Here is a 23673-nt window from a genome sequence, read left to right as displayed (position 1 = left end):
ACCATCTCTATAAAGGACATATTTGAGGCCTTAAATCTCCTCGGGGATCGGGATGTTCGTGGCTCTGGCCTTTTGTTGTTGCTGCTGCTGCTGTCTGCATGCAATTGCTCTTTCTCCGCCATGTGCTCTCCCACTGCGCCGAAAGACAAGGGGCAGGGTATAGACTAGAAAGAACGTCAGGGGTGGGCAGAGTTTCACGCATGCACAGTGTATATAAAGCGTAACACACGTGCGTCATACGTACGAATTGTGAGCGGAGGAAGGAGTAGCGGAAGCGCCGATCGTTCTAACGAAGGTACAAGTTTAACATGATGCATCAGTGGCCTATACTGCCTCTAGGTTGAGGCCTATATTGGGACAAGATTAGGAGAGTTTAGCCTGACATTAGGGTTTGTCTTGTGTTGTGTCTTGCAGAGAAAATGGATGGCTTCAATGATCACAACTTCCTCCCCCTATTCATAGACAAGTACAGGACGCTGCCCTGTCTGTGGGAGGTGAAACATCCGCATTATAATCATAAACAAAAGAGGCAGGCAGGGCTGGAGAAACTGCTTGAGTTGGTGAAGCCGCAGATCCCCCCGGCAACCATCCCCTATTTGAAGGCAAAAATTGGTGGGCTGAGGAGCACTTATAATAGGGAGCACAATAAGGTCCAGGATTCCATGAGATCAAGAGCAGCAGCAGATGCCATTTATGTTCCCAGGCTGTGGTACTATGAGAGACTTTGTTTTCTGTCAGACCAGACTGAAGTCAGGCAATCACTCTCAACCCTACTCTCCACTCTTCCTTCCACGCATCCTTCCACCCCAGCTGAGGCTTCCGACATCCAACCTGGGCCTTCCAGCCAGGAAGAAGTGGAGGAACCCAGCTTGAGACAGGTATAGCATTGTTCTCCAGATTTCTTGTCGTAAAATGAATGATGTTAACTAGATGCTATTATTGATCACTAATTGCTGATTTAATAAAGTGTTTTACATATCAATAGACAGTAGTGGCCAAAAATGTTTGGTACACAAATGAAAAATGCTGGGGTCAGAATGATAGTCTTTTCTATTTGTTAACATTCAATATGCAACAGTCATGAGCTGAAAATTGTGTGTGACTGATGAATAAAAAAATAAAACTATGTCCCTTTTTCTTACACAGGAAAGCCTCAGCCAGGCAGCGCTTGGGCTGATTCGGGAGGCTAATTCTGCCCTCAGAACCACCCCCACTCTTCAAGAGGCCTTTGCCTCAATGGCTGCATGCAAAATGAAGGAAATGGAGGAGGGCCAATGCCTCATCTGTGAGGAAATGATGCATCTGTACCTAAATAAGGGGTTAAGGGGCCAACTCACAAACAAAACACACCTGTCTGAGTTGGACCATCCTGCTCCTCCTCCACCTCCTGCCACAACTCCAAAACCACAGCCTGGAAGCAAGCCTGGAAGGAAGACAAGAGCGTGATGGCCTGGGTTCAGTCTGGTCTGACAAAAGACGAACACAGCCTGAGGACATGTATGTCATCTGATGTTGTTCCTGATCTCTTGTAGTCCGGGACCGGATTGTGCTCACTATTATATGGACTCCTCATGCTACCAATTTTGGCTGTAAAATAGTTGATGTGTGCCCTGGGGTACAAAGGCTTCACAAACTTCACAATTTTCTCCAGCGTTGCCTTTCTCTTTATTTTATTATGACCCATAATAAATGGCTATTTTAGATTCACAAATACTTGCCTATGTGTTTTACTTAAAAAAGAACAGTTTGTTTGTGAGTAGGCAGGTACATTTCCTAAATACAATGTCAAATTAACAAGGGACACCAACACCAACCAACCTCCTTGAGGTTAAAAAAATACAAGATAATAATGGTGTTGTGGTAACTTGACCCAAAACGAAAAACAATATTATGGAGAGCAAAAGAAAAAAAAAGTAGGAGATCTTGACAAAAAAAACACTATAAACAAAAATTAAAAACATTATTATGGAGATCTGACGAAAAAAAAAAAAAACATATTCAGGAAATCACGATAAATAATAAAGAAATAATTTTTTAAGAACTCTGTGTGAATATCAGCAGCAAAACAACTTCATTATTCTAGCATTATAAAGAAGAAGAGAATGCGCTGCATTAAAAGATTTAAAAATTTGCAGCGTGACGAATGTGCTATCTCCATTACGAATGCTAGTTTTACCAGACCGAGCGCTTCTGTCTCATAATTGATTGAGAGCATGCGTGAAACTTTGTGCGTCGGAATTGTGTACACACGATTGGAATTTACGAGAATGGATTTTGTTGTCGGAAAATTTGAGATCCAGATCTCAAATTTTGTTTGGCGGAAATTCCAACGAAAAATGTCCGATGGAGCCTACACACGGTCGGAATTTCCGACAACAAGCTCACATCGAACATTTGTTGTCGGAAATTCCGATCATGTGTATGCGGCATTAGGTTTAGCCACTGAAGTTCTGTATGTGGTTACAAGGCTGTGGGTAGTGGGTGCAGCTGATGGAAGTGAAGAGCAGAACGATGGTTCTGATGGTTCTGAGTAGCTGAGGGGGATTTTTGTGGAATTGTTGCAGGCAGCAGAGAAGAGGTAGAAGGGTTAAAGGCAGGGTAGGTGCAGCAGGTGGAAACAGGGTACTGGTACTTAGTTGGTAGCAGGGTATATCGGGCGGCAACTGTGGTTGCTGTGGGTGAAGGAGAGAAAGACATTTGAGCAGGCGTCCAGCCACAGGAATGGGTGGTTGGAAGCTGACAGAGGCTGAATGCAACACATTTGACCATGCCTGTAATAATGATTGCACAAAATCTAATTTACACACTGCCCGTCTGACTAGAGATTGCACTGAATTAATAGTTCAGTGGCGGTGCGTCCATAAAGGGCAAGGAGCGCCGCCCCCCTCTCCTGCACCGCTCTAATCACCATATGGTCGCTGCTGACACCCCCTATTCAGGTGCCCGGCCCATTTTCAGGTGCCGGGCATCTGAACACTGGCGGGGGTGTTTTTTGGAAGCACCTGATTAGAGCCATAGGCTCTAATAGGGGCCCAAAAATGTGAGAAGCGGGCGCAACGCTGTGCGTTTTAACATCCGTAAAACAATTCAACAGAAAAAAACTACCAACCTCAATCAACGAAAGCAAAAAGAGGAAATCGATACAAACATCACACAAGGATCGAAATTCTCACTAATCCCAATTACCACTGACAGCACCAAAAACATCATCAGAAGCCTCAGAGACAGCACTTCACCAAACGACATCATTCCCACAAAACTTCTGAAAGAATGTTCCGACATTCTCGCTCCCACTATAACACACCTCATAAATTAGTCATTCAAAGAAGGGACTGTCCTGATCGCCCTCAAGCAAGGCATCGTCAAACCTCTTCTATGGAAACCCAACCTCGACCCTAAAGACCCTAACTACCGCAGACCGATAACAAGTCTCAACACCATCTCCAAGGTCATGGAGAAAGCAGTCGTACAACAGCTACAACTCCATCTGGACACACACAATCTCTTGGACCCCTGCAATCAGGCTTTCGCCCAGGTCATGACACAGAAACGGCACTCCTCAAAGTATGGGACGACGCCCTCGAAGCTGCAGATGACGAAGAATCAAGTCTTCTGGTACTGCTGGACCCCAGTGCAGCGTTCAATACAGTGGGCCACAACACCCTACTCATCCGCCTCACAGAAGTAGCGGGAATCACAGATTCAGAGCTACAATGGTTCGCATCGTTTCTGGAAAATTGCTCTCAGTGAAACTAGGAGCCTTCACCTCTGAAACCCGGGCATTATCGTATGGAGTCCCTCAAGGGTCACCTTTATCACCAGTCCTCTTCAACATCTATATCCGTCCGCTCCTCAAAATAATCAGAAATTCGGACCTCCGCTACCACTCGTACGCTGACGACACGCAACTCTACTTTCAGATCACCGGACAAAAAGACCACTATCAACAACAAGAAAAATGCTAATTGATAGACAACTGGATGACCACTAGCTACCTCAAACTCAACGGATCCAAAACAGAGCTTCTCCTACTACATGCAAACCAAAACTCAAAAAACAAGAACCCTTGGACACCACCCACTGTCTTTGGACAGACCATCGCCCCAAGCACCAAAGTCAAAAGTCTTGGAGTCATTTTTGACTCAGAAATGTCAATGGATGCACAAATTGGATCATTAGTCAGCGGATCTCACCACCTTCTTTGCCTGCTACGCAGAATCATCCCCTTCGTTCCTAAAGAGGACAAAGCAGCAGTAGTTGGAACCATCATTAACTCCCGACTCAACTACGCAAACTCCCTCTACGCCGGACTACCTAAATACCAGATTGCATGGCTACAACTCATCCAAAACACAGCAGCAAGACTGATAACAGAAAAAAAACCTTGGTAACCCATTTCCCTATCCCTGAGGAGCCTACATTGGCTAACCATAAAGGATCGGATCACATTCAAGACCCTCTGCCTCACCCACAAATGCCTACATGGAAACACGCCTCAATACCTATGTGAGAAAATAAAACGCTATGTACCTAATCGCAGTCTTCGTTCAACCCACCAAAACCTACTCCACGTTCCCAAATCCCGCTACAAATCAAAGGGAGAATTAAGATTCGCAGTCCAAGGACCACGGCTATGGAACACTCTACCGACCAACATCCGTATGGAAGAAAACCATCAGGCCTTCAGGAAGAAACTCAAGACCTACCTCTTCTAGCAAGCTGGACCCACAGGATGGACCAAGTGCCTTGAGGTGATTCAGTTCGCATTTGCAGCTCTATACAAGTCATTCATTCATTCATTCATTCTCACTCAGCTGTATGTTAGCAAAGAGAAGGATATTGCTTTGCTAACATTGAACCGCCCCTCAGCCAATCAGGTTGCCGGGTCTGTGTTACCTGTCACCTGATAGGCGTCCAATCACAGTGCCTGTCATTTCAGCCAATCAGGCATCCAATCATAGCAGAGGACGAGAGGAGGAGCGCGTGGGGGAAGACATCGGGGTCGGGGAAAAAATGGAGGACACCGCTCGCCGCCTGCCGCCGTCACCTGCTGTCCACCCGAGACAAGGTAAGTGCTGGACAGATGGCGGGCAGGGGGCACAGTGGCAGCACTTGGGGCACAGTGGCAACACTTGGGGCACAGTGGCAGCACTTGGGGCACAGTGGCAACATTTAATGGGCACAGTGGCAACATTTAATGGGCACAGTGGCAGCATTTGGGGCACAGTGGCAAAATTTGGGGCACAGTGGCAGCATTTGATGGGCACAGTGGCAGCATTTGGGGCACAGTGGCAGCATTTGATGGGCACAGTGGCTGCGTTTGATGGGCACAGTGGCTGCGTTTGATGGGCACAGTGGCTGCGTTTGAAGGACACAGTGGCTGCGTTTGAAGGACACAGTGGCTGCGTTTGAAGGACACAGTGGCTGCGTTTGAATGGCACAGAGGCTGCAATTGATGAGGTTTATTTTTCAGAATTTTTCAGTTTGTTTGTCCCCCCCCAAAAATGTTGAGCACCAGCCGCCACTGATTAATACATTCTACTAGCACCTGTTGGGAGCAGGCTGAGTAGTTTTCAAAGAAAAAGAATAATTATCACCACCACTAGACAAAGCCAACTCTGCACGGATTTGAATTAGTGGCTAAATCTGCCTTGATCAACAAAAGCGTGAGCCAGTCGGATGCATTCCAACAATTGCTCCCTAGTCTGCTCTTTCAAATTTGGCAGCAATAATCCCTGTCTCCTGTTGCGAGTAGTGAGAAATACAAAACCTCCTCAAAATGCATCTTGCAGCAATTGAGCAAGTGCTCAGACCTAAGGATGAGCCTCGGCGTGTTCGCACACTCCACGTGCAGAGCCCGCCAGGAAGTCTGCACTGCGCCGCGCTAATCACAGGCAGTGAGACATTTCCCGATCTCTGCAGCCGCACATCGGGAAAATGTCTCACTGCCTGTGATTAGCGCAGCGCCGTGCCGACTTCCTGGCGGGCTCTGCACGTGGAGTGTGCGAACACGCCGAGGCTCATCCTTACTCAGACCTAATTCCCAGGTGCAGTTGATCTGATTGTATGGCTTCAGTATTATGTCACAGACACCACATGCAGGCATCCAGCAGGGATGATCAGATCAGTGGGCTGCACCTTAAAGGAATCAGGACCAGATGAGCAAGTGAAAATATATATTTATTTAAGATAATGACACACTTCCAATACCAACACCAATAAATCATAACAAGCAAGTGGAAAGTAAAAGAACACAGCAAACTATAAATGAAAACCTAACTTAAAGCGGAGCTCCGCCGAAAATTTTTTTTTTAAAGTCAGCAGCTACAAATACTGCAGCTGCTGACTTTTAAAACATGGACACTTACCTGTCCAGGGCGCCCGCGATGTCCGCACCCGAGGCCGAACCGTCTCTCCGTCCTCGGGTGCTGCCGCCTCCATCTTCGGTAAGGGAATCAGGAAGTGAAGCCGTGCGGCTTCACTTCCCGGTTCCCTACTGCGCATTCGCGAGTCGCGCAGCGCAATACGGATGGTCCCTGCTGTCTCTGGGACCCGTGTGTTTCCCAGCAGGCAGCGCGCAGGGAGCAGGAAGTGGCGTAAATAACCGCAGATTCTGCGGCTATCTATGCCAGAAGTGGGTACAGATACCTGTAATATACAGGTATGTGTACCCCCCTAAAAGGTGCCAACTGTGTCACCGGAGGGGGGGGGAGGAATCTGATGAGTGGAAGTTCCACTTTTGGGTGGAACTCCACTTTAACCTAACTAACTATATACAAATGGGGGCGAACACACATAAGCCAGACAGGACAGGGACAGGAGATAAGGGGAACAGGAAGCCAGGTACTGGGAGCAGAAAGTCAGTAGCGGGAGCAGGGGGCAGGGGACAGGGGACAGATCTCTGGATCAGGCTCAGGCAGGGACACGGCTTGCAGGAAGCTAATGAAGCCCTGAGCTTCAGTGAAGGATGGGCTTATATACTCCCAGCAGTCCATATCAGGTACAGCCTGATTACCTGTACATCTGCTGGGAGACACCCGCTGGTGGCCACCAGAACTACACCCTTTGGGGCTAAAAACAACAGTGCCACCAGCAGGTGACGCAAGCAATGACACAGGTCCTGACACAGTTTTCATGCAGGTTGACTATATTATATGGCTGCGTTGTTGTAAATGGCCTTGATTACAAAGGGCAGTCCCAAGATTTAAAGGTTGTTTGAGGATATTTCTTCCCTTGGGGGTGCCAAAAGCACTAACTTGGCAGCACAGTGGCTAAGTGGTTAGCATTTTCACCTAGCAACACTATGGTCACTGGTTTGAATCCCAACCATGACACTACCTACCTGGAGTTTGTATGTTCTCCCTGTGCCTGCATGGGTTTCCTCCCATACATGCTGGAAGTTTATTTGGATCCTGTCTAAACCGGCCCTAGTATGTGTATGTATGAATGTGAGTTAGGGACCTTAGAATGTAAGCTCCTTGAAGGCAGGGACTGATGTGAATGTACAATGTATATGTGTAGCGCTGCGTAAATTGACTGCGCTATATAAGCACCTGTAATAAATTAATAACTAACATATTTTTTTTTACCGTGTTTAGATTTAAAGTGCACTCTTATTTGCTCCCTTGTGTCTATCCATAACTAAAAAAATCTTTAGCTGGACCTACACTTTAAACCAACTCTGACGCTTAAAAGCTATATGGAAAATAAATGCCCATCTGCAAAAACAAAAAAACAAAAAAACAAAAAACAAAATATGGAATACTCACCTCTCCTGCTGCATGTACTGCTGTTGAATCGTTCCTCTAGTGAAGAAATATAAACCACTTAAAGTGGCTGCAAACCCGCAGGGCATCCTGTATAAAACAAAGGCACCATAGTAATGTGCCCACATATCCAAATGCAATGTATGTCTTTTTAGCTTCAAAATCTTTTTCCCAGCACCTGTATGAGCCATGTCAATAATGGAGATTGGTTGGAGGGTCTCCAATGCCAGAGCTTGGGTGGCAGAATCGTGACCTCACAGGACACCCCTCCTATCTCTACACTCCCCCTGCAAGCAGAGTTGCGCAGCTTAGCCTCGCACATGGACATAGAAAAGTGCACGACTGTCCACGCCCCCTCGCGAGTACCATCTAATCAGAACTCGGGGAAGGCACCACATGACTTCAGCATGCCCAATCGTGCTGAGGTACGGAGCAGCCAATCCTGGGAGAGCTTGAAAAGAAAGCGGGAACGATCTGCTGCTGGAATGCTGGACACACTCCCCCTGATCTCATGCTTGTACATGACAGAAATACGTCATATGTCAGTCACAGCAGTGGGGTGTGGCGACAGAAAAATTTTCTCATGTGTCGGCTTTTAATCCAGCAAGAAAGCAGAAATGATTTCTCTGTGCTGGACTAATTGTTTGTGGCAAGACTGGTCACACAGATGACTTGTGATCCTTTACCTTTACTGTAAAGTCTTTGTTAACCCAGCAATTCATATTCCTGATATGTGCCTGCTGTGCTATGTACTTGTATGGAAAAGTATCCTGTCCTCTTTGTATTGTTTCCTTTATGTTAAATCCCTAGTGTTCCTGCCAGTCCCTCTGCTTTCCTATTAGAAACTGACCACGCTAAGCAGGAGAGCACAGCATGGTCGGTTCTCTAGCTATACTGGGAACGCAGCCTGCTCTTTTGCACTGATCAGACTTGTCCTCACACACCCCCTCTGCACAGCCATTCACTGGAGAGTTCATGCTTCTCCTCCCCCAGCTCTTATGCAGCTGAGAACAGAGAGAATGTTATCACTTATAAAAAAGAAACAAAAGGTATTTATAATGTTTTTTTATATCTATATACACAAAATGTTTTGCCTTTCATCTCAGTTTTAAACTGAATGGGTTGTTTTACAAGGTGATAGTTTACAATCACTTTAAGATCCTACAGAAAACCAACACTTCTGAGAGTGTCAGTCTTCTTGTACCCATTTCCCTCTGTGGATCTGCTGGCCCCTACAATACAACTATATTCTGTAGTAACATAGGGGCAGGTAGGAATAACAACAGGATGCAGTGGAGGAACAGGAAATTGACACTCCTGGATAGGTCAGTTTCTTCAGGATCTTCTGCAGGGGCTTTCTTATCACCGTAGGGGCAATTGCCAGGATAGGTGCATATTCCTTGTTTTGTTTGATTTAAATGTACTTTTATTATAAAGTTTTCACAAAGTTAGTTAGAAGGTTTTAACAAAGTATGCATAGTATAATATACAAATAAACAAGACATTTTAAGTTCAGCAAAGGAGAGTCCATTCTTATTGTGAACAAGATTGCAACAGGGTACATCTTCCAAAGTACAGTATAGGAGGCTGCAACTTTTTCTCCAGAGGAGTAGTACACATGCCATGCAGATATACATTTAACAACCAGAGGATATTTATCATTAGCTGGCATCAGCAATTCTTTTTTTCATTTTGGGTTGTATGGTGAAGGGTCAGAACCTCTGTCAGATTGCTTGTATGTTTGGGGGATTTCCTTACACTTCCTTCCCCAATGATGGTGGTCACTGAGACAGTGTCAGGACCTGGATTGCCTGCTGGTGGCACCATGGTTCTCTGGGTGAAGTTTTGTAGTTCCAGTGTCCACCAGCAGGTGTCTCCCAGCAGCTAGCAGTTTCCAGTAATCATTCTCCAAATAATGCTGGTTGCTGGGAGGATATTTGGGTCCTCCCCTTTTGGTGCCTCTTGCTTCAGTGTTTTGCTCCTGCCAGATCTTGTTGCCAGTAAGCCTAACCCTGCTCCTGTCCTATACCTTGTACTCAGTACCCTGCTGCCTTGTTCCAGGTCTTCCTTGTTCCTTTTCCCAGTTTTGTTTTCCCCTTCCCATCTGCTCCCTGCACCTCCAGTTTTTCCTGCCTTTCTGTTAGGGTTGCCACCTTTTTTTCAAGCCAAACCCGAACACTTTAGTGGCACATGCCATTTTTTTTTTTTGAAGGGGGAACGCTGTAGACTCTGGTGTAAAATGGAACTCTGATGTAAGGGGGTTTCACCAAAGCCCCCACTTCAGCACTCTCAGCATCCACCCTTGAATCATGGTTCCCAAAGCCCCCCTTACATCAGAGTACACAGAGCACCCCTTATATCTTAGTCTCCCTTAGCATAGTGCACTCACTCGCTCAGAGGCAAGAGAGAGAGGGGAGGAAGGGGGCCTATACACTTGGTGGTTGTGGTACTTGGTTAGTTGGGGAGCATAGGTGTGTGCAACCCAGGCAGCAGAGGGAATCTGAGCCACACTGGGTGAAAAGGGTGTGCCCAGGCATGCCTAAGTTGGGGGGCCAGAGTCCAGTATATTGTATATAGTTTGCATTTCTATGTTTCCTGTGTGCTGGTGTCTGGATGAATTTTGTTTCATTGTAAATAAATCACACTTAAAGCATATACAGTCTGGTCCCAGTTTCTGCGTAGCCACACAGATCTGGCCATCTCTGCAGCGGACTTCTGACAGACAGGAAGTGAGGGAAAATCTCTCCAGCGGAAAAAAACTGTGGGGTAACGCCTCACCCAAATGGTGTGCTCATCAATGCCCGGAACCAGGCGGAGGCTGCGGTCATTTGAAAATTCAAACATTAAGGCAAGCCCTGACTCAGTGATGAGCCACTTGTGTGCAGCACTATCGTACAGAGTTCCTTCATTATATATTTCATCCCATGACACCATACACTTATATCTGATGCATGTTTTTGCATTTAGAGGGACATGCAGAGCCCTTGCCCACTCCACCAGTCCAGCGTACCTCCGTTACCTCACTCCCAGTAACAGAATGAAACCCCGTTGGGCAAATAGCGTGGGTCTTATGGGTGTCCTGAGTTAACTCTCTCCTTCCCATACTTCATGATCAGGCCTTAGATCTCGGTAAAGCTAGTCTGCTTCTGGTGGAGAAGGAAGGGGGAGTCAGAGCACCGAACCCCTCACTACCGGAGGACCTATCACCTAACCAGGTACCACGCCAAAGGACTGGTTGCTGTAGCTGTTCTTCCTTTTGGTTACCCATGGCAACTACCTCCTCTTCTCAGCCTTGAAAGTTAACCTTTTGTAGCGGTGTTACACATATCCCATAGTGCTATTACAGACCCAGGTTATTTAGGAGTATGCCAAGACCCAACATGCATCCCTTGAATACCTTCAGACCAGGCTAATGGTAGTTTACCAACTTTTATTGAAAATTCAGAATACATGTCTTTCTTAACTATGTCTAGTTGTGGCTGCCCCAGCATACCTACACAGTCCTTTTGGATGTAGTCCATAATTGGAAGATCTCAAGTAGAGGTGTCCATAGTTACCGGAATCCCAATGAGTCAGTGCTCCAACGGTGGACCACAAGTCCCAGCAAGCTTCTGCAGAGTTCACATTCTCTTGTCCAGTTTCTAGCTCCCCCTGGGACTCAAATCTTTTCCCTTTTATATATCACGGGAAGGGAGGCTGGACCCCAGAAAAAGCCTGCGTACATGATCAGGGAAGGCGGCAAAAACATTAACCCATTCCCCCTGACCTTAGCAACCAAGCTGGCTAGCCAACACAGTTGGCCACCTGCCTACATATGTACCATTCAATGGGAGCTGAAGTAACAACAACAGATGATGCCACTGCCAACAAGCAGCACAGAAGAGGACATGTCACCAGGATAATCCTAATAGGAAACCTTAATTGTAGTCACATTAAAAAGTAGAGTTTTGGGGCCTTAGGAAGACCTGTGATCAAAGTCCCTTTACCTTGATGAAGGGGTGCTCCTGAAGCCTCAACAAGGTTTCCTTTTGATGTGGTCAAAATAAAGACTTCCTGTTTGGATTATCCCAGTATGTTCTCTTCTGTGTCTCTCCAGTGGGGAGACTTGCAGTTGTCAGCAGAGTGGAAGAAGGATGGAAACCTCTTTTAGTTTTCTTTTTGCTGTAAACATCACTGCTCAGAAGATTAATTTCATGTCATATTTAGTTGTATAGTTTCTCATATCCCTCCGAGACACAATTGTCTGTGATGGCCTTAGGTATATCGGCTCAGAAGCAAAGTTTCTCATTATTTTCAAATATTAACAAGTAAGCTGTAGTTCAGACAAATCTTGTTTTTCTCAATGGATGATTACTTATTTTATTTTATGTGGTATTTTGCTCTCATACTGCAGCCAGTAGGTTCAGTGAAGTGCCTATTTCTGATGTGTTTTCTACATTTTTAGCAATGTAGTACAGTCAGTAAGATAAAGCAATAACCTTTCTGTACATATAAAAGAAAATTCTGCCTTTCCTTACAAAAACTGATAATTGGGGCTTAAGGCAAAAAAAACGCCTTAGTTCTGTCTTTTGAGGCTACTTTTGAGGGATTTCGGGTATAAATTATAGTGAGTGGCTTTATGGACCGTATTATTGGTCTGATGATAATTAAGGCTGTGACCAACACCTTTGGCATTTAATATATTGGCACAATACAACATGATCGGGATATTGCAGTTATATATAACTGTAAAATATGTTGTGTCCCAATTAGTGTCAGAGACTAATCAGAACATAGCATCTGCTCATAAAACTTTGAGTGTGTCTGCTTTTCAGGAATGGCTAGGAGCTTGTTGTTATTTATGGTTTGCCAATTGGAAGACAAGACCTATCTCTGCGGACCTTCCAGAGGATAGAGGTAGTTATAAATATCATCTCAGTGCCATCCACTGTCATTTCGCATTGTTCAAATCTCATGCTGTGGAATGAAATGGACTCTTGATAATAATTTCACTTATCATTAGAATTAATTGTTGCAGTCAGCGGAGGGTGGCTCTTTTCACAAGAATTTCAGAACTTGTCATGACAAACCTTCCCCATGATAAGACACATATCCCAGAATGTGAAGTAATTAAATCTGATGATTCAGTTCCATGGCCAATATATTTCACAACTGAAGTGTAAATCCAAGCTGTCTGCATAAAACTCTGAGCGCACAGTAAAAATAAAAGTAGGGTTTAATATCATTTTAGCTGATCGTTGCCTGGCCCTGTTGACTTTATCAGGCTATGGTGATGACCTGGAAATTTGTGGGAGCCTTCTGACCCATGTGACATTTATGGCTGACAAAGGAAAAGTCTGCTGTTTGGATAAATTGAAGCTGAAATGATTTTGTTTTTAAATAGTTAAAGCGTTTGTTACCCCAAAACTTCATATTCCTAATGTGTGCCTGCTGTACCATGTACTTGTATGAGAATGTATCCTGTTCTCTTTGTATTGCTTCCTTTTTGGGAAATCCCTGGTGTTCCTGCTAGTCCCTCTGCTTTCCTATTAAAAACTGACCACACTAAGCAGGAGAACACACCATGGTCAGTTCTCTAGCTATGCTTGGAACTCAGTGTACTTTCCTCCAATAATCAGACTTGTCCTGACACGCCCCCGCAGCACAGCCATTCACTGGGAATCTCAGTGTGCTGCTGCTTCTCCTCCCCCCAGCTCTTATGCAGCTGGGAACAGAGGGAATGTGATCACTTATAAAAAAGGGAAAAAAAAAGATATTTATAATGTATTTTTATATCTATACAAAAATGTTTTGTCCTTCATTTCTATTTTAAACTGAATGGGTTGTTTTACAAGGTGAATGTTTACAATCACTTTAACCACTTCAATATCAGGCACTTTTGCCCCTTCCTGCCCAGGCCAATTTTCAGCTTTCAGCACTGTCGCAATTTGAATGACAATTGCGCAGTCATGCAACACTGTACCCAAACTAAATTTTTATTTAGTTTGGGTACAGATTTCTTTTGGTGGTATTTGATCACTGCTGGGTTTTTTATTTTTTGCTAAACAAACTAAAAAAGGTTTTCTCAGTTTCTGTCATAAAATGTTGTTTTCCCCTTCACTGACGGGCACTAATGAGGTGGCACTGATGGGCACTGATGAGGCAGCACTGATAAGGTGGCACTGATGGGCACTGATGAGGAGGCACCGATATGTAGAATTGATGGGCACTGATAGGTGGCACTGATATGCAGCACTGATGGGCACCAATAGGCGGCACTGATATGCAGCACTGATGGGCACTGACAGGCAGCACTGATGGGCACTGACAGGCGGCACTGATTGGCACTGATAGGTGGTACTTATTGGCACTGACAGGTGGCACTGATTGGCAGCACTGATGATGAGGTACTGATGTGTTACTGACAGGTGTTACTGCTGGCACTGATTGGCACTGTAATGGGCACTGATTGGCACTTTGGTGGGCTCTGATTGGCACTGTGGTGGGCACTGATTGGCACTGTGGTGGGCACTGTGAGTCTTTTTATTATGGGGACACTGTGGGCACTTATTGGCACATGTGAGGGGGCTGTGCTGATAATCAATGTGCTAATTATCAGCACAGACCCCCCCCCCCCCCTCTGACAGGGAGAGCCGCCGGTCGGGTGCACTCAGGAGCTATGAGTAAGCACCTGACCTTGGTGTGACACATGTAAGCTGATACCTTGGGTTCACCTTTGTATCCGGCACAAGAATAAAGAAATTGCATAGGAATGCGGCCATCCAGCCTTCTTTTCTTCTAAGTATCTGTTTGCATACAGGGCTTGCACCCTCCACGTGGGATACAGGCCTTTTGGAGCAGCAGGGTAAGAGAAACTGCCTTAGAGCGATGTAAATGTACATATATGATTTGCACACTTACCTTGGTCCAGAATGGGCCAATGAAAGAATAAAAAAAAAAAAATACAAACCTAAACTTCAGCTTTAAGTCAATAGGAACAGTCCACAAAATGTATGGATGGCTTTTATGTATACTGCAAAACTTCCAACTGTTCCTCACTTGGAGATACTGTCCATCGCTTGCTACTGTGTCCCTCTGTGCTCCTAAGTTATCCCTGTTTTTGGTATAGATGTATATCCCTGTATAAAAAGAAAAGCTTACTATTTACAGTAAAATTGAACTATCAAAAGTTTTTAATGCACTAAACCTTTCATCTAACCTCTAAAATATTGTATTTGCTATTTTGAAAGCTATTATAAAAGAAAACCAATCATTTTCTGTGCATTAGTTCTTAATGGCCCGTGTAATGGTGGCATTAGAGGGGGTGTTTTTTTTCCTACGTACTTTGAGCAACAAAGTGTCCCTCTTTCCTATCTCAGAAAGCTGAGGAGGTATGATTATTGTTGTAAATCTTCACCATAGGCAACAGTACTTTCCCTTAACCACAAATTCTTGTCACTTTCACATGAGGATGCAGATTCAAACTAGTTCTATTTTAACCACTTATGGACTGGCTCACGCCGATATATGTCTGCTCTTTGAAGAGGGATATCGTTGTAATGGCAGCAGCTAGCTACCATAACCCCCAGTATCCTCTTCTTCAGTGAGTGGTCCAGTTTTCGATAAAAGTGGTCTCTGCGGCGTATTCGGGGCGAGATTACTTTTATCGGCGGCGGAAGAGGGTCCTCCCTCCCGCCATCCTTTGGTGCCCTCTGCCGCTTACCGGAGCCGTTGGTAGCGGCGGAGGCAATTGGGTATGCTCCCTGGCTTGGTATGTAGACGAGTAAGGGGAAGATGGCCCCCACCCGTCTCCATACCATTGCAGGGTGGAAGTGACGTCAAAACGTCACTTCTGCCCACAGCTCTTAAAGGGACATTTGAAAAAAAAAAATTTTTTAAATGACGTTTAATTTTTTTTTTGCATTTTAGTGTAAGTATGAGATCTGAGGTCTTTGTCTTTGGGTGCATACTGCCCTAAATGTACCACTCGGTGCACCGTTCAATCAGGTAGGCACTTACATTACATATAGCGGGTAAATCTTAAGTAGATTGTACAATCAGATTGTAACATGCTAGCTGTAGTTTTTAAAACTGCTAATTGTTGTTCACTATTCAGATATAACTAAGCTCTGTGAGCACTATTAGATTAAATAGAGAAAGAAGGCACTCAGCGTAACTCAGTTGTACAGCGCCCGGCTGTCTCCCAGGGGCACGCTTCCTTACTATATACTCCATGCACAGTATGTTTTTTCAGGCTTTACTAGCCATGAGCAACACTTAATCCCAATAAAGGTCCTTTTCCTTGATATACACCATGTATCTTTGCTCTGCTGGCCCCATACATGTTTGAAGTGAAGCCTTTACTTGCCCCTGTTCATCAACATTTAAATTAATTGATTATTTTGAATTTTGAAAACCCATCACCTATCCCAGGCTGTGGGGTATATACAACATTGTACTCCAACTCAAGATAGTGAGATTCGTTCTCTTATCTGTTGCGTCTTTGAACGTTGGTCGTGTCCTGAAGAAGCCTAACGGTAAAACGCGTAGACGCACAAGGGTTCACTGTGTAAATTGCGTAAATGCATATGTATGATGTTTTTTACTCTTTCCAATAATTCTGTGTATATTTTATAGTTGTTCAATAAATGTGATGATTTGTTTATAATATTTATTTCTCCATTGTTTCCTGGCCTATAAAGTCCGATATTTGGTTGTACCGCCAGTAGTACCCCTTCTTTCTCCCACTATTAGATTAAAGATGGGCACAGAAAGAAGATGGAGTCAAAAATCTGCAAGCACACTAACTGAAGTAGGAGCAGGACCAGACTGTAAAGATAAATCTTAAAGTGGAGTTCCAGCCAAAAATACAACTAGGTCTTAAACAAAAGGCCACCCTACCCCAGCCTCTTTTTCTATTTATTTTTTACCTTTTCTGGAGTACAAAGGTGTGCTTCCGTTCTAACCCCACCAAGGCAAGGTATGTAATTTCCCATCTGCATCGGCTCCTCCTCCCTCCCCCCATTTCCTTCTGGGACTTGTGTTTGTCCCAGAAGATGATGAGGCCTAAGGGCCTCACTGCCGGTTTCCCTTAGTTGCAATAGCGGGGCCTGCACCCGAGCCCGAGCCGATGAAGGGCTTCAGGGACAGACATTGCAGTATCCCTGGGTAGGTAAGTGTCCTTATACTAAAGTATTAAAGTATTTGTAGCTGCTGATTTCTAATTTTTTTTTTTTTTTTTTAGGCTGGAATTCCGCTTTAACATAGTAAATACATTTATTTATTGCTGAATCTGCTGGCGGAGTGGATCAGGGGCCGCTAAGGGAAAGTGCCCTTTGAGTAGCAAATGCATATTTGTATTGTACTGACGGTACTGCTTAGAGTTATACTTGTGAAAAAAAAGATTTGTTACTGCTGCTGATACCCTTGTTTTCTTTCACCAGCTTGTAAAAACCATTCCCTTTAAAGTGGTTGTAAACCCTGTTACACCACTTTTACCTACAGATAAGCCTATAATAAGGCTTACCTGTAGGTACCGTGAATATCTCCTAAATGTGCACAGTTTAGGACAGTGATGGTGAACCTTGGCACCCCAGATGTTTTGGAACTACATTTCCCATGATGCTCCACTACACTGCAGAGTGCATGAGCATAATGGGAAATGTAGTTTCAAAACATCTGGGGTGCCAAGGCTTGCCATCACTGGTTTAGGAGATATTCACTGTATCCACATGTGCCAACGTCATCGGCACATGCACACTGAAGAGATGGCCCGTCTGTGCCATTTCTTCAGGGGCAAAGCTGTGATTGGCGGGAGTGACATCATCGCAAGGCATGTGCGGGAGTAACATCATCGTGGCTCCGGACAATCACAGCGATGGGCCCGCAAACCCGGAAATAACTCCGGGAGAAATGTTGCCAGTCACAGCGGTGTACGGGGACCGCTGTAACAGCTTCGATCTAAGCGAAGTATTTCATAATGAGCTAGTATGCGATGCACACTAGCTCATTATGCCTTTGTCTTGCAGTTTTTTTCTGTTTTTGTTTTTGGAGTTTACAGCCACTTTAATACAGTGTTATGCCCCGTACACACAGTCGGACTTTGTTCAGACATTCCGACAACAAAATCCTAGGATTTTTTTCCGACGGATGTTGGCTCAAACTTGTCTTGCATACACACGGTCACACAATGTTGTCGGAAAATCCGATCAATCTAAACGCGGTGACGTAAAACACGTACGTCGGGACTATAAACGGGGCAGTGGCCAATAGCTTTCATCTCTTTATTTATTCTGAGCATGCGTGGCACTTTGTCCGTCGGATTTGTGTACACACGATCGGAATTTCCGACAACGGATTTTGTTGTCGGAAAATTTTATAGCCTGCTCTCAAACTTTGTGTATTGGAAAATCCGATGGAAAATGTGTGATGGAGCCTACACACGGTCGGATTTTCCGACAACAAGGTCCTATCACACATTTTCCGTGTGTACGGGGCATAACAGTTTGTAATTCATATCAGTGCATCTAACTCATCTCACTAAAAAGGCCACTTTGAAAAGTTCATGCTTTCAAAAGGGGATCAGGTAAGTAAAAGATTTTTCTGGTCCCCTACACCCAAATAGTCACTTAACCCTTGCGATGCGAGGGCAGCCCCAGTCTAGGGAGCATTTCTATTTTCCATGGAGTTCAGCTGTGATTTGAAAACAACTACCCTTTTATCAAATTAACATCTTATTTTCTTCCCCTTATTGAAGGATTAGAACAAATATGATCTACATAAGATGAATACAACTTATAATCACCAATTGGACATGAACTATTACTGAACCCATGCAAACCGAACCAGTAAAGGGTGATATCTGATTGGTGGCCACAGGCTACAATATATTTGTGTTATTTACGACACTTTATTAAAGAAGGTTTTTCATCTTTGGATTACACAATCAGCGAAGCGTGATTAGATTGCAGTGCCTTGAGAAAATCATTGCTCACACAGCCGCCTGAGAAAATGGTAATAGCGCCATTAGTAAATTGTACTTGCCTACAGGTAATGTTTCACCTGACATTTGACAATAACTATTTTAAATGGCTGCCCTGTCACAGCATAAACATCCTTCTATTTCAGGCAGGAATTCCTGTCAGTCTTTGGTTTGCCTTTCCGATGGACCGGCTATTATGATAATGGCTTACATTAGCTTCCTGGTCCTTTTTTTTTTGATAAAATACACATAACAATTACATTTGTATGATTCAATACACAAAGTTTGAAAACCACTTATGCTACATTCTCTTTGTATAATTTCCATGTTGATATCACAACTTACTAAAAATTCAATTTTCTCCAGTCCAGTGCAGGCAGTAAAATGTTATACTACAGTAGTTTTCCTGTGAGTCAGTATAAAATTAAAGTAAAATTCCCCTTTCAATTATAGGAAATGTTATTAAGCAGCATCAAGCACTCCTCTCTAAATTATTGCTATCATCTTTCAATTATATACAAGCTACACATCCCGGAATGATTGTGTGAAGAGGAGTTCAAGCAAGAGAAACAATATGCATCAATTGTAATTTGCTGTCATGAACAGGTATAGAAATTTGTATTAAAAGTTTGGAAAACTTTTGTTTAAAGGAAAACTATAATGGTTTGAGGTTAATGATATTTTAAGCTGTGTTTATTAAAGTGAACCTGAACTTAAAAGGTGAAGATTTGCTGTCATATATGGCAGATCTACAGATTAAAGCCCCAAACCAGCAAAAAAAAAAAAAAAATCTACTCCTGCAGTATGCCCAAGCCCCCCCCAGAGTTCAAGAGTTAATTGCTTGTTATTTGGGGATTTCATAACAGTAGGTATTACTTACCTGTCTCCCCGCTCCAGCACTCTGCGCCTCAGCACGAAGCTCCAATCTGTTGGTGGAGACTCAGCATCATCATTTACTATACAGAAACTTTAAAGAGCAGCAATCTGGAAAAAAATATAAGCAAGCAGCTACAAATACTGTAGCTGCTGCCTTTAATAAACATGCACTTACCAGCCCAGGGATCCACCGGTGTCCCGATTCCAAGCCAGCTGTGACTTCCTGGTGCTTCACAGCCGCCTTCCCACTTGGAGGTTGCCAGCAGTGAGGGGAGCTGGGAACTTTGGAGCCAGTACCTGTCAGAAATAGGTACCTGCTCCGTGAAAAGAAAAATAAATCTAAAAGTAGTGTGGGGGGAGTGGTTTTTCCCTTTTTAGGTGACACATCACAGTTCCTAGAAGACTGCTGGACTATTCAGCAGGTGCAGCGCGACTCACGCATGCGTAGTGTGCACCTGGCTGTGCAGCTGCAGGCTGTCACAGCCAGGTGCCCACAGTTAAAATGCTGGAGCCAGGGAGAGGTGCTGTATTGTCATCATATTGTCATCATTGACATACAGTATATAGGAGCTCTAATTCATCCCAAAGGTGTTCTGTCGGGTTGAGGTCAGGACTCTGTGCAGGCCAGTCAAGTTCCTCCACCCCAAACTCGCTCATCCATGTCTTTATGGACCTCGCTTTGTGCACTGGTCCAAATCATTTGGTGGAGAGGGGATTATGGTGTGGGGTTGTTTTTCAGGGGTTGGGCTTGGCCCTTTAGTTCCAGTGAAGGGAACTCCTAAGACGTCAGCATACCAAGACATTTTGGACAATTTCATATTCCCAACTTTGTGGGAACTGTTTGGGGGTGGCCCCTTCCTGTTCCAACACAACTGCGCACCAGTGCACAAAGCAAGGTCCATAAAGACATGGATGAGTGAGTTTGGGGTGGAGGAACTTGACTGTCCCTCACAGAGTCCTGACCTCAACCAGATAGAACACATTTGGGATGAATTAGAGAAGATACTGTGAGTCAGGCCTTCTCGTACACGTCAGTGCCTAATCTCACAAATGTGTTTCTGGAAGAATGGTCAAACAATCCCTTAGACACACTCCTAAACCTTGTGGACAGCCTTCCCAAAAGAGTTGAAGCTGTTATAGCTGCAAAGGGTGGGTCAACCCAATATTGAACTACGGACTAAGGACTAAGACTGGGACTACGGACTAAGACTGGGATGCCATTAAAGTTAATTTGTGTGTAAAAACAGGCGTCCCAATACTTTTTGTAATAAAGTGTGTATGTATATATATATATATATATATATATATGTGTGTAGCAAAGTCCTGAGGGGCTCCTGAGGCCTAATGGTGACCTCCAGAGTTAGGGACAGCTGACATCCTTCTGTGTAGAGTGGGTTACAAGGCATGGTGGGTGTAATTCAAGATGAAATGGTGGGCGCCAGACACTTTTAGAATGCAAAGAGATTTATTGTCTCTTGAACAGAACTGGGAGAGAAAGGGTTAGGGCCAGGACACCCTTAAGTAGATGCAATACTAATTAGCAGACTCCGAGACTTTTATAGAAAGACAGCTATACAGGTGAAGGCCTCCAGCCAGACACCACTTCTGTATAGGTAGGACCGCTGTCTCCTATGGCGACAATCGTGTAGTAGTTACTATCGGCAATTGTATTCAACTATTTGCAACACAAACAGTTCTCAGCTTACGCCACAATCATTCACTGTGGGTCTTCACTCAATGAACTCCCAGTCTTTCATTAGACTTTGGATCCACTAGCCACTGGATCCCCTGAGCTCTTTCACTGTTAGCACTCAGTATCTTCCTCGTCACCCTGCTTCCTCAAGCGTTCCCTGCTGGGTCCATGGCTTGGTACTCACAAATATTCTTCAAGCGTCACCCCTGCTGACAGGCTAGGTCTTTGGCTTAGCACTCACTGATGCTCCACAAGCGTCACCTCTGCTGTCCCTCTGGGTCCCCGACTTGGTACTTTCTGCGTTTTTCCCACTTCTTCACCGTCCCCGGCTGATGAGAAGTCTGCTCTGGTACTGTCCTCAGCTTACTCAGTGGTCTCCAGGTAACAAGGTGAATTTAGGTCCCTTAGTGGTGACACACCACTGACCTCTGACCACAGCTACCTCTGACCACAGCTGGTTCCCCGTCTGGCTGAACTGCTAATTCTGGTTGGACTACAAGCCCGCAGTCCCAACCCTGAGCTGCTCTCCTGCTTCTGGATAGGCCCTCAGACAGCCTAGCAGCCATATGCCCCTGGGATAGGCCTCAGGCTTCCGGCCTAGCAGCCCAGGGCAGCATAACACACGTCCACCCAGACAGCCATCCAAGTGGCACAGAACCCCGATCACCTGACTCCACCCAAATAAATAGGCTCTCCCAGCAGGCCAAGGGACTTAAAAAAACCCTGCCAATTGGCTGAGACACCCCATTCATTCATAACCAGTCCTTGTTATGCCCTTGTCTTATCCAATGTCACCAGCTATCATCAACCCTGCCTAAACTTTAGGGTGCTACATCCTCCCCCCTGCCTAGGAAAACTACATCATTGAGTTTGCAGAAAAATAATTTGAACTCTTAACATTAATAACAATAACAATACATGTGGGATACCACATGAAGTAAATATACATAACATACACATATACATGAGCAAGTGGCATTTCACACAAGGGTAGATAAATAACAGACAGTGTATACAATTTTACATGTGGAGTGCCACCCAAACAGTTAAGGGGAAAAAAACAGTTGCCTTATCTCTTAACTATCTATCTAATATATACAGTAATAAGAGACATAAAAGGTTAACATTGCTATCTGCGTCGAATCACTGTCTCTCCTTGTCCAAGGAAGATGCAATGGGTGCAAGAACACCTGAAAAAGAAAGAAAATAGACAGCAAAGAAATGCATCCTATCCCTATGATAACAAAGTGCAATATGTACATAAGTGAATTTTGAGTAAATGTTGATTACCCTCAGCCAAGAGCAGCAAAGCAGTATAAATACACCCTATGATATGTCAAAACAACAATAATTTCTATACTTAAACACATGTACAGGTTAAATTGGACCCCATCCTCATCCGAGGATGCCACCCCTTTCCATAGCTATCTTACAAACACTTTTCTTAGCATTTCCTATCAAATAAATGCATAAAGTGAACAAGGGTTCACTCAGGCTGGCACGGCTCATGCCACCTGGTGGCCAGTATATGAAAACAATGACAGTCCATCATTCAAAGTGTAAGGTGAGAACTTGCCCTTTTGCCACAGCTTATTCTACCTACCTAACTAAACACCCCAGTGTCTTTGAGGCCCCACAGCTTATCAATTTTCACTTGGGATAGAACAACGTTTCCCAGCAGTTTCCCTTCTTCTCAGGGATAACTGCAGGGACATGGCTGCTTGTTGCCTGATTGCAGCCATGCCATGGTGCAAGGGACCACACTTCTAGAGCCCCTTGCAATGGTAATCTCAGTCTGTCCACACAACAGCCAGGGACTGAGAACGAGTTTCCTCATTGGTTGAAGAAACGAATGCTGATTTACATAACATGTTATTTTTTTTTCAAAGAAGGCACACTGGCAATTCCAGAATACCAGCCAGCATGACTCAAGTAGGCACTCTCTGTATCTGCCGGCACCAGACAGTTCAACACAGTTCCAGCAATATCGTCAACAGGAATGTCCCCCACTAGCAACACTTTCTGTACACGAGGTGGAGTGGCCTTCAGCATAGCATCTTAATTCCACAAGGCACACATTTATGATCCGTATGGTGTCAATGAGAAGCACAATTCAATACCATTTACCAGTAGTATCTGGGATCTGGTAACTTCAGGGTCTCTCCTTTGGCATTTACTGTAGTAATGTAATGGTTATTATCTTTCTGGTTAACATTATTGGGGTTGAGTTGACAGTCATATTCACGAACAGGTAACAGTGGGGTTCTTGGAGCTGGTCACTGGGCCATATGTAATGATAATAACCCTTTCAAAGAACACTTTAGGTGACGATGCATTGACAACTCTGCCTGCAGCACACAGTTCTTTCCTTCTCTTAG

This window comes from Aquarana catesbeiana, linkage group LG01 (assembly GCF_042186555.1).
Source record: "Aquarana catesbeiana isolate 2022-GZ linkage group LG01, ASM4218655v1, whole genome shotgun sequence".
NCBI classification, from domain to species: domain Eukaryota; kingdom Metazoa; phylum Chordata; class Amphibia; order Anura; family Ranidae; genus Aquarana; species Aquarana catesbeiana.
This window is presented reverse-complemented; position numbering follows the sequence as displayed.